Below are 10,086 nucleotides of genomic sequence, written 5' to 3'. Positions count from 1 at the left end.
TCTAACTATTATCATAATTACCATCAATCATTTAGGACCACATTGCAGCCTCAATAACTCATCGTTAGTTATTTTTCATGCACAATAAGTTAAAAAAGAACGTTCATTTAAGGAGCTGTGTCTTAAATTGAATAACACCATAACTCTTACGATGATATATCGATAGGAGGGCAACACTTATCATCTAGAAAATACTGTGCCCAGAAAATGTGATATATCTATAACCGTCACTATATATTGTGTATGTACCACCTCCAGCAATGTATACTTCGTCTCCTCTTTGTAAACTAAGTACAACATCAAATGTCCCAGTCTTGTAACCGTCACCGGTGATCAACCTTGCTGCTGTCCACGTCTTATTGTGATAAATTTTCGAATATAATGTACCTCCACTCGTTGACATTAGTACCGCAGTAAAGTGATAAAGACCTTCACGGGGAGCTGTAAATATGCCAGTACTTGCTTGATATCCATTTCCTACATTGGTCCATACTTGATTGAATAACACCTTTGTTCCAGCAGACAAAATTTGAGAACTTGTCCGGTAAGCCGAAAAAGCAATCGTCTCTCCTTTCTTTAGCATTTCATTGTAACCTGCAAAAAAAGTATCGGTAAGTTTTTGTCAAAATACCTAATGTCAACTTATGGCAATCAGTGAATTAAATCGCAGCTATATCGACTAGAAAATGGGTAACACATTTGGATTAAATACGAATACAAGCAAAAATAAGTATCCATAAGAATAGATATGTTTAATATTTATAGTTTTTTGTATATGCAATAGATGCTGGCTTTTATATCAGGTTTATGAAACGTGACTGATTCTTATCATTGATCAAAATCATATACGGAGTCATAAGCAAACTAAGAACCTATCATTTATACAGTTTTGATATTTCACAACTGTCATTCAAATTATCGACAAAAATTATCGTGAAATAATAATTAACTGTCAACCATTGCAATTGGATCGTATAAGATCAAGTTCGTGAATGCAATCAATTACATTTATACTTCAAAATCTGTGAAATTCAAAAGGACTGTCAAAATGCAAAAAAACAAATCTAAAAAACATATAAACATTTCCCGAAATAGTTCCTGGTTTTAAATGTTTCAATGTCACGCATCGTTTAAATAGCGGCAAAGGAAATAATGAGTAATAAATGTGAATGTAAAGTAAAAAGAAAACATCGAACTCAAAAAGAACATTCAAAATGGAGAATCTCTTATCAAATGTCAAGATCTGAAGCTCTAGCACATTAAAAGAATGGAACACAATGGTAAAAAAACCTCCTGACTTGGAACAAGCATTTGCATATGTAGAAAATGGTTGAATACACCTGCAGCTATCAAAAACCCAACTTGAATGAAAGAAGTATAGAATTCCATTTTATTGACAATAACTTGTGAGCAATACAAACAGACACAATTTGTAAAAATGTCACAAATTAGGATTCAACAGCTAGATTTGTGTTATAATGTTAATCACTATAACGCAAACAACTATGTCAACAAAGTAACACAAAATAGCATTATAGAAAATTTTAGACATATCATATACGCAAAAAATGAAAGACGAGAATACACAACATGACCACAGCATAATAACGCAACCGCGGGATGTATGCATATAGGATCATATAGAGCCGAAATAAAAGGATATTACTAAAACATGATCAAAAATATTTAAGGTTAAACATATACAAATACAACAAATGGACACTTTACTACTAACACGTAATGAAGATGATTAACAACGTTCGTACTTAAAGTACATACTTCAAGGCCGTCATGTGTTATTTTTGAGGTTGATACGGAATATTTATTTGTATCAAAGTCTTGGTATCTTTTTATTAAGTTTGAGTAGCAACTGCAAGCTCCTGACTACTGAATGAGTACGAATGTATCTCCAGTGTACATCATGTTTGACAATAGAAAGAAAGAACATCTTTAATATCATGAAAACTCATTTCCCACTTATTTTCGATGGGTGGGAATATTTAGGTCCTTTTCAGAAATTTAATATTCACTCGGTCTTGAATGATGTTGATTTTCCCATGTAATTACACGATCGTAGGGTCATATATAAACTTCGATGTTTTCAGTCTTTTTCTTCTCTGTGCGTTTTTGTCGTAAAGACAAGTAATTTCAAAGAAATCGACGATCATTTAACTATATATGTCTTTGCATAACACTTATAAACGATAACACTTCTAAGAGGTTTTAGTCTAAAACTGTCGTTTTAACCTTAACAGAATATAAAAAGGACTTTTTTTCGGTATGTCCAGTTTTTCAGTCAATTTTCAGACTTATCTTTTGCGGTAAAATAACTACTGACTAGCTTGTGTTTTCTGTCCATTCAGTAATTTTCAGTACCAGTGTACAAATTATCAACAGCTACTTACCAGTGTAAATATAAACTGACCAGATTTGAATTTACTGCCACTGAAATGTATGAATTGTAAGTCGCAGTCGAAAAGTTTGAAAATTACCTGGTTATTTGAAAATGACGTTACAATTTCTTGTTAAGTCTGATAACATATATTCGATTCAAACTGGTCGGTTATTTTTTTCAAAATAGGTTAACTAGTGTCAAGCATTTTAAGAAGGCAATTTTCTTTGCGAACTTAAATCACACGATGGTATGATGTCAAATTAGACAATTATCTACAAAAAAGTAATATTGAAGTAAAAGAGAAACAAAATCAAGAAATACTACCTTTTAAAATAAGTTTTTTTTTAAACAACAAATGGTTTATAGGACATGTACAAAGTATTGAATGAAAAACATATAACTTTTGCTGCAAAGGATAAATTGGGAGAACCATCTTAATATGACTGGTATTAACTAAAAAGGGGGGGGGGGGGGGGGTATACACACTTCGTTTACAAAATATACTTGAAGTACTATGCTTTATAAAAAAAGAAGATGTGGTATGATTACCAATGAGACAAATACCCACGAAAAGACCAAAATGACACAAACATCGACAACTATAGGTCACCGTACGTCCTTCAACAATGAGCAAAGCTCATACCGCATAGTCAGCTATCAAAGGCCCATATAAGACAATGTAAAATAATTCAAACGAGAAAACTCACGGCCTTATTTATGTAAAAAAAATGAACGAAAAACAAATATGTAACACATAAACAAACGACAACCACTGAATTACAGGCTCCTGACTTGGGACAGGCACATACATAAATAATGTGGCGGGAGCCCAACCCTTCCCCTAACCTGGGATAGTGGTATAACAGTACTGGTTTAATTATATAATTATTCATAGAATTTTAGGAACTAAATCACTATTTTACAAGATGAAAATAAATAGTAGCAACATATGTAGATTTGGAAAGAAACACCAGAGACCATAGACCATTTATTATGGAGCTGTCCAATGGTCACCAGTCTCTAGATTGCACTAACAACTGGATTTGTGAGATGATAAATATTAAATTGACTTTGAAAAATAATAATAACTACGAAAAGGTTAAAGTCATAAGAAACCTCAAATCCAAAAAAAATAATGCATATGTTTTTTATAACTCAATCGATAGTTTTCATTGTAAAACTTATGTACATATACTTTTTTCTGAAGAAAATTCTTTAATTTATTCATATTTAGAAGAAGTTTACTTTATTTGAATTGCTTCCTTCCCGCAAGCAATTCCCCCGATATATTTTCCGTATGCAAGGTGACCTCAGTGTGACCCATCTCGTAAAAATCCGGTGACCACAATACGCATGGATGTCCTTAAAATAAACTATTATCTGAATTTACATGTTAAACACGTGCTCAATTTCCATGCTTTTTTGTTTATTTTTCGTCAATTGTTGACAAACAGGTGACAATCGTTAAACTTCGGCTTCAAAACACGAACTTTAATTACCTGACCGATTGAAAAAAAAATTGACGATTATACGAAGTTTACACGAAAAAAAAGATAAATTCGAGCACAGAAGACTAAGTTTATGATGTTTGTATGCATTGGTTTAAGAATTGGAAGAACATTATTTTTCACCGGTCACTCGTTTCTTATGACTTTAAATTGAATATTGTTAAAAATAAGATAATTCTGCTTACAAAATACTATATTTACCGAACAAAATTACAAGAAGTATTGCCTGCTTTAAAAACAACTTTTTACAGGAACACTTGAACTTAGAAAAAACATTTCATTTAAAGACCCTATTATATAATAATTAATAAATGTCGAATTTTTATTTAAACACCACAAATTAAAAGAACGAATTATATTCCATTGATATTAGATAATCATTTCTGTTTAATCTAATGTTGCAGCGTCATATATTCAATTATTGTTTTATTATCTAATACTTCCTATGTGGAAATCTGCCACATTCTGTATATCTTTGTTAATATATTTTGTGTTAGTCCAAGTGTCACAATAAAGAAAATTCATTAAAAAAAGTTAAAAAGAACGGAAGGCAAATGACACAGCAATTGACAATTGAATGTCACCGTTCGGCCTTTAACAATGGAAAAGCCCATACTGCAAAATCGCTATAAAAGGACCCGAAATAAAAAACGTAATATAATTTAACCGATATAACGAACGGCTAAATTATTGTATAAATTCATTATTGAAAAACTAATAATTAATAATAATAATATAATAATTAAATCCCTTTGGTCATTCTATGTTTATCACCTTAAATCTTTAAAACAAATTATCTTAAAAGAAAATGTTATTAATGACATTTTTTATCCTTGCAGTAAATTAGATGACAATTTCAGACACCATTTATAAAATCTGGAAACATCAATGTTATGAACAGAGAATTACTGTTACCATGTTATTGGATAAGATATCTTTCATACCAGTTTTTCTTTGTGATGCAGGAATGGACGATGGGGTATCTATCATACCAGTTTTTCTTTTTGATGCAGGAATGATAAGATTTTCAAAAATAATTGAATTCTAGAGACAAATTGGAAGCAAATCGATGAAATGACGAATAAAACTTAATTCAACTTATCATTAGATAATGCAATGTCATTAGATAGTTCAATATCATTAGATAATTCAATATCGTTAGATAATTCAATATCATTAGATAATTCAATGTCATTAGATAATTCAATATCATTAGATAATTCAATATCATTAGATAATTCAATGTCATTAGATAATTCAATATCATTAGATAATTCAATATCATTAGATAATTCAATATCATTAGATAATTCAATGTCATTAGATAATTCAATGTCATTAGATAATTCAATAGCATTAGATAATTCAATATCATTAGATTATTCAATGTCATTAGATAATTCAATATCATTAGATAATTCAATATCATTTGATATTTCAATATCATTAGATAATTCAATGTCATTAGATAATTTAATGTCATTTGATATTTCAATATCATTAGATAATTCAATATCAATAGATAATTCAATATCATTAGATAATTCAATGTCATTAGATAATTCAATATCATTAGATAATTCAATATCATTAGATAATTCAATATCATTAGATAATTCAATATCATTAGATAATTCAATGTCATTAGATAATTCAATGTCATTAGATAATTCAATATCATTAGATAATTCAATATCAGTAGATAATTCAATATCATTAGATAATTCAATATCATTAGATAATTCAATATCATTAGATTATTCAATATTATTAGATAATTCAAAATCATTAGATAATTCAATATCATTAGATAATTCAATTTCATTAGATAATTCAATATCATTAGATAATTCAATATCATTAGATAATTCAATATCGATAATTCAATATCATTAGATAATTCAATATCGATAATTCAATATCATTAGAAAATTCAATATCATTAGATAATTCAATATCATTAGATAATTCAATATCAGTAGATAATTCAATATCATTAGATAATTCAATATCAGTAGATAATTCAATATCATTAGATAATTCAATATCATTAGATTATTCAATATTATTAGATAATTCAAAATCATTAGATAATCCAATATTATTAGATAATTCAATTTCATTAGATAATTCAATATCATTAGATAATTCAACTTATCATTAGATAATACAAAATCAAAATAGTATGAAGAATTGGCATAAACCCAAAGCCAGCACGGACATTTAGGACACTTCAAAACAAAACTTTACGTTGCCAAAAAATGAAGCACATCCATACAATCCACATAGTGATGGCAAAATTATATCAAATAATTTCAGTAAAAAGATGTATATTCGTGAAGTTTATTTCATAAACGGAAAAGTTTCAGATACAATATTCAGGTGTATAACATATGAGTTGTTCGATTTACCAAATGAAATTGTCCTACTAGAAATGACCAGGATACTGACAAACGAACATGTGCCGAAGAACGGACGTTCTTGGGGCGGTTATTGCATGTTTACAAACTGTAGTTTTAATTTAAAAATGTTATTATTTTGATGGCATAGATAGAAACGCATTAAATTTACTAATGTTAAAAATATTTTTGAAAAAAAATATAAATGAAAGACGTTTAAAAGTTTTACAATACAATGTAATTATTATTGTTAAAAACATGATGGAATGTACATCTCAGATAGAATTATTCGAATGCACCGACGACCTTTGCAATGATCACGCAAATAGGTATGCCACAATTGGATGATTTGAAACAATTTATGAAATAAAAAGATTACAAAATGACTGTTATTAGACTTATATTTGCTTAATGATTTTCATTGGCTATTCAAGTTTCAATTCTCGATCCCAACTTGGCCAAAGGTGACTGGGACAGGGTAATAGAAGTATAGTCACTACAGGCTTTCTTCCGGACGTAGTTAAACCTTTGCTAAAGTTATGCGTTTCTATGGCATTGTATGAAGTACATTAAGAATCCTTGCAACAATTATGTGAGGGGTACGTATACGCGGCCTATATTTCAGTGTTTGTATTGGTAATTTATTCTCGTTCTAATTATGCATGCACTATTTGTCAATGGACAATAAGCAACCAATAATAAATGATTCAATCAATCAGTTAGTTTCTAAACAAACATGTATATCAGTTTATCAAAAAAACATATGGTATTTTGAACCAGTTAAAAATAATGATTTCTGGATTTATCATATTTTTAATCCTTTGAGGATGGCAAAACTTGTAAAGGGTAAAAAAAAAACTAGTCATGAGAGTAAATACTTTTTTTTAAAAGAGGATTTAAAAACAAATGTTGAATGAATTGTGCGTTTATAAATGAATCTGTTGTAGTTTTTTGTCTGTATTGTCGTAAATTTCCGCAAAATATTCGCAATTAGAAAACAGGTATTGAGCATTAAAGATGCAAAAGCCGAATTGCAACTCTAATTTGATTATCGATGTAATATTACACTAAACTTCAAAGTCTTTAGCAGAATCTACGTTTTATCACAAAAGGATAATCTTTAACATTCTTTATCTACAAAGTATTATAAATGACATTTATATTCTTTAAAGTACGTCATATGACAAATTCAAAGGACATTTATTAATTTTGAAAAATATATGTTGATACGTAGTATTATTGATATCATGGCATTGAATTAGACATGACTATGAGTTCTCTAGCATACTTTTTCCCTTGTGGATGCAGGAACGTTTAGATTATAAGAAAATTCAAATGATTCACTTTATTTACAAATTGACAGCAGAACAAATCGATAAATATAGAACAATTTATAACAACTTAGGATTAGATTAGCGACATCATCTGTTGAGAGAAATGAATGGTTGAAGTCGATTACTTTACTACTTAGGTTTTAGTTAATTTGCAAAAATGCAACTTAAAAGGTGAATTGGATAGGGGCGGAATGATTTTTCTCATGCATTATTTAAAACCATAATTCCGTTTATTAGTTATTTTTTTATGTTTTGTGGAATTTCTTTTTCTTTAAAACTAAAGTGAGACTATCAACCAGTTTTTGTCATTGGTTTGTGTCTTTTTTAATTGTTTTTTTTTCTCGTTCATATGTATCGCATACCTTCGTTGTTTTTATCACTTTTTGTATCACGCCTTTTTTAGTCGCCTTTTCGGTATTTACTTTGCTACTTGTTGAAGGTCAGATGGTAATCAAAGTCAAATCCATTCTATCCATGCCATTCGGATTCTGTTTGATAGATGTCGTTGGTAATCATACCACGTCACCTTTGTTTATACTGTGTATGGATTATTTTTTGCGATATTCAACTAACTTTCAATTACGTGAGATAGTAATAAAGCCTAAAGGAACATTTAAAAGTCACTAACGAATTTTCTTTGGGTGAGGAAGTGTTGACCCAAAATGATTTTCATCAACTTAAGTTTACATTAAAAACATAGCGGATTTTTTTATCACAGGTTTCCACAATACATGAGCAACGTTGTTTTCCTCTTATAGTTGATGTGTTTCCGACGGTTTAATAATTTTTTTGTAATATGTTTTTTTTTCTCTAAATAGATTTATGACTTTTGAATAGCGGTATACTACTGTTGCCTTTGTCTAATATCTTAGTCACTCATGGAAATATATTTTTTTTAGTACCCGGTTTGGTGTCATATATACAAATGCAACACAAAATCGTTGCAATCCACATACTATCATGAAAATATAATTCTACAACGCAGATTAAATGAAAGCAGTCAGAATACTAAACATCCAATTAACACCAGACAGGACAATATTTCTTAGATATACTTGTGCATCTTCTGAAGGCTGTTAATGTCCAAACGAGCCCTATTATCTGAACAAAACAGACATACTTTATTGATACTGATTAAAATATAGTTCTAGAAAAAAAATTATATTTGCAAGATCCACAATAACCAGGGGATCAATATTCTGGACCGAATTGATCAAATAATATCCACACTACAATAAAAAAAAATGATATAAAAAGTCCTACAATAGTAAGAAAACAAGTCTGCACGCGACATCCTCGTTTGACTCAGCAAGTTTGAAACAATGTGTGCAACATACATTGTCAGGCATAAAAACACAGTTGACCATAAACAGGGAAAAATTACACTGGCAACATAACATATTCTTAATATCTTTGATGCACCAATACCAAACATAGGGAAAACATATAAGTCAGTTAAAGAGACGTTGACAAATTTTCCATGTTTAAAAATATGTTAAAGTAGTTATCAAAGGTACCAGGATTATAATTAAGTACGCCAGACGCGCGTTTCGTCTACAGAAGACTCATCAGTGACGCTCATATCAAAATATTTATAGAGCCAAACAAGTAAAAAGTTGAAGAGCATTTAAAGACAAGGATACATTTTTGCAATTTATGTTTCTTTCGAAAACGATTAAAATTGCCAACCAAATCACGTATACTCCAAAAAAACACATTTGATTATGGCTAAATCGGAGATATCTAAACCCAAATGGATTGATCTAAAACAGAACGGTTCTTAAAATGGTTTTATCGGAATCGATGTATTATTCTCCATCTGGCAATTTGTCTACAAATATCTATTGATCGTTGCAAAATTTGTCATTCATTTAGTGTCATGTACGTATTGTTCGCGCGTATACATTTTTTTGAAAATCAATTTCTCTTATAGCCTCATACATGATAGTGCTTAAACTCATTTAATCATTTTCTTTCATTTCTGTTTTAAATCACACCACTGGTGTAATTGTCATTGTCATTTATAACAATAACGATTTCATGTTCGTTGAAATATTTTTCAATTTTGAATATTTTGTTTCTAAATATAAAAAAAAACCACCTGTAAAGAGGCATAAGCTTTCACTGTCGTATACCTCTCGTTAACGTCGTTACTAAAGAAACAGAAATTGAAAAGCTTCAAACGAAAACTAAAAAAACAAACAGTATTCAATGCACTACGTGTGTGTACATACTATCGGATGATAAATGCAATGCAGAGCATAATGTTCTGTTTGGGCTACGGTTAAGCCTGCCTCATATCTTGACTTTCATCTAGAAATTGACAATGTGGGCCGGGTGAAAACGAAACTTAACGATCAAAGGGATTATATCTATTTTCCAATTGTGAACTTTATGGTGGTGTTCGTGTTGATCAGTCTTTAGTTTTCTATGCTGTATTTTGTGTTTTG

This window comes from Mytilus trossulus, chromosome 10, assembly GCF_036588685.1.
Source record: "Mytilus trossulus isolate FHL-02 chromosome 10, PNRI_Mtr1.1.1.hap1, whole genome shotgun sequence".
In the NCBI taxonomy this organism is placed as follows: Eukaryota; Metazoa; Mollusca; class Bivalvia; order Mytilida; family Mytilidae; genus Mytilus; species Mytilus trossulus.
The sequence above is the reverse complement of the archived record's forward strand: the minus strand, read 5'-3'. Positions refer to the sequence as shown.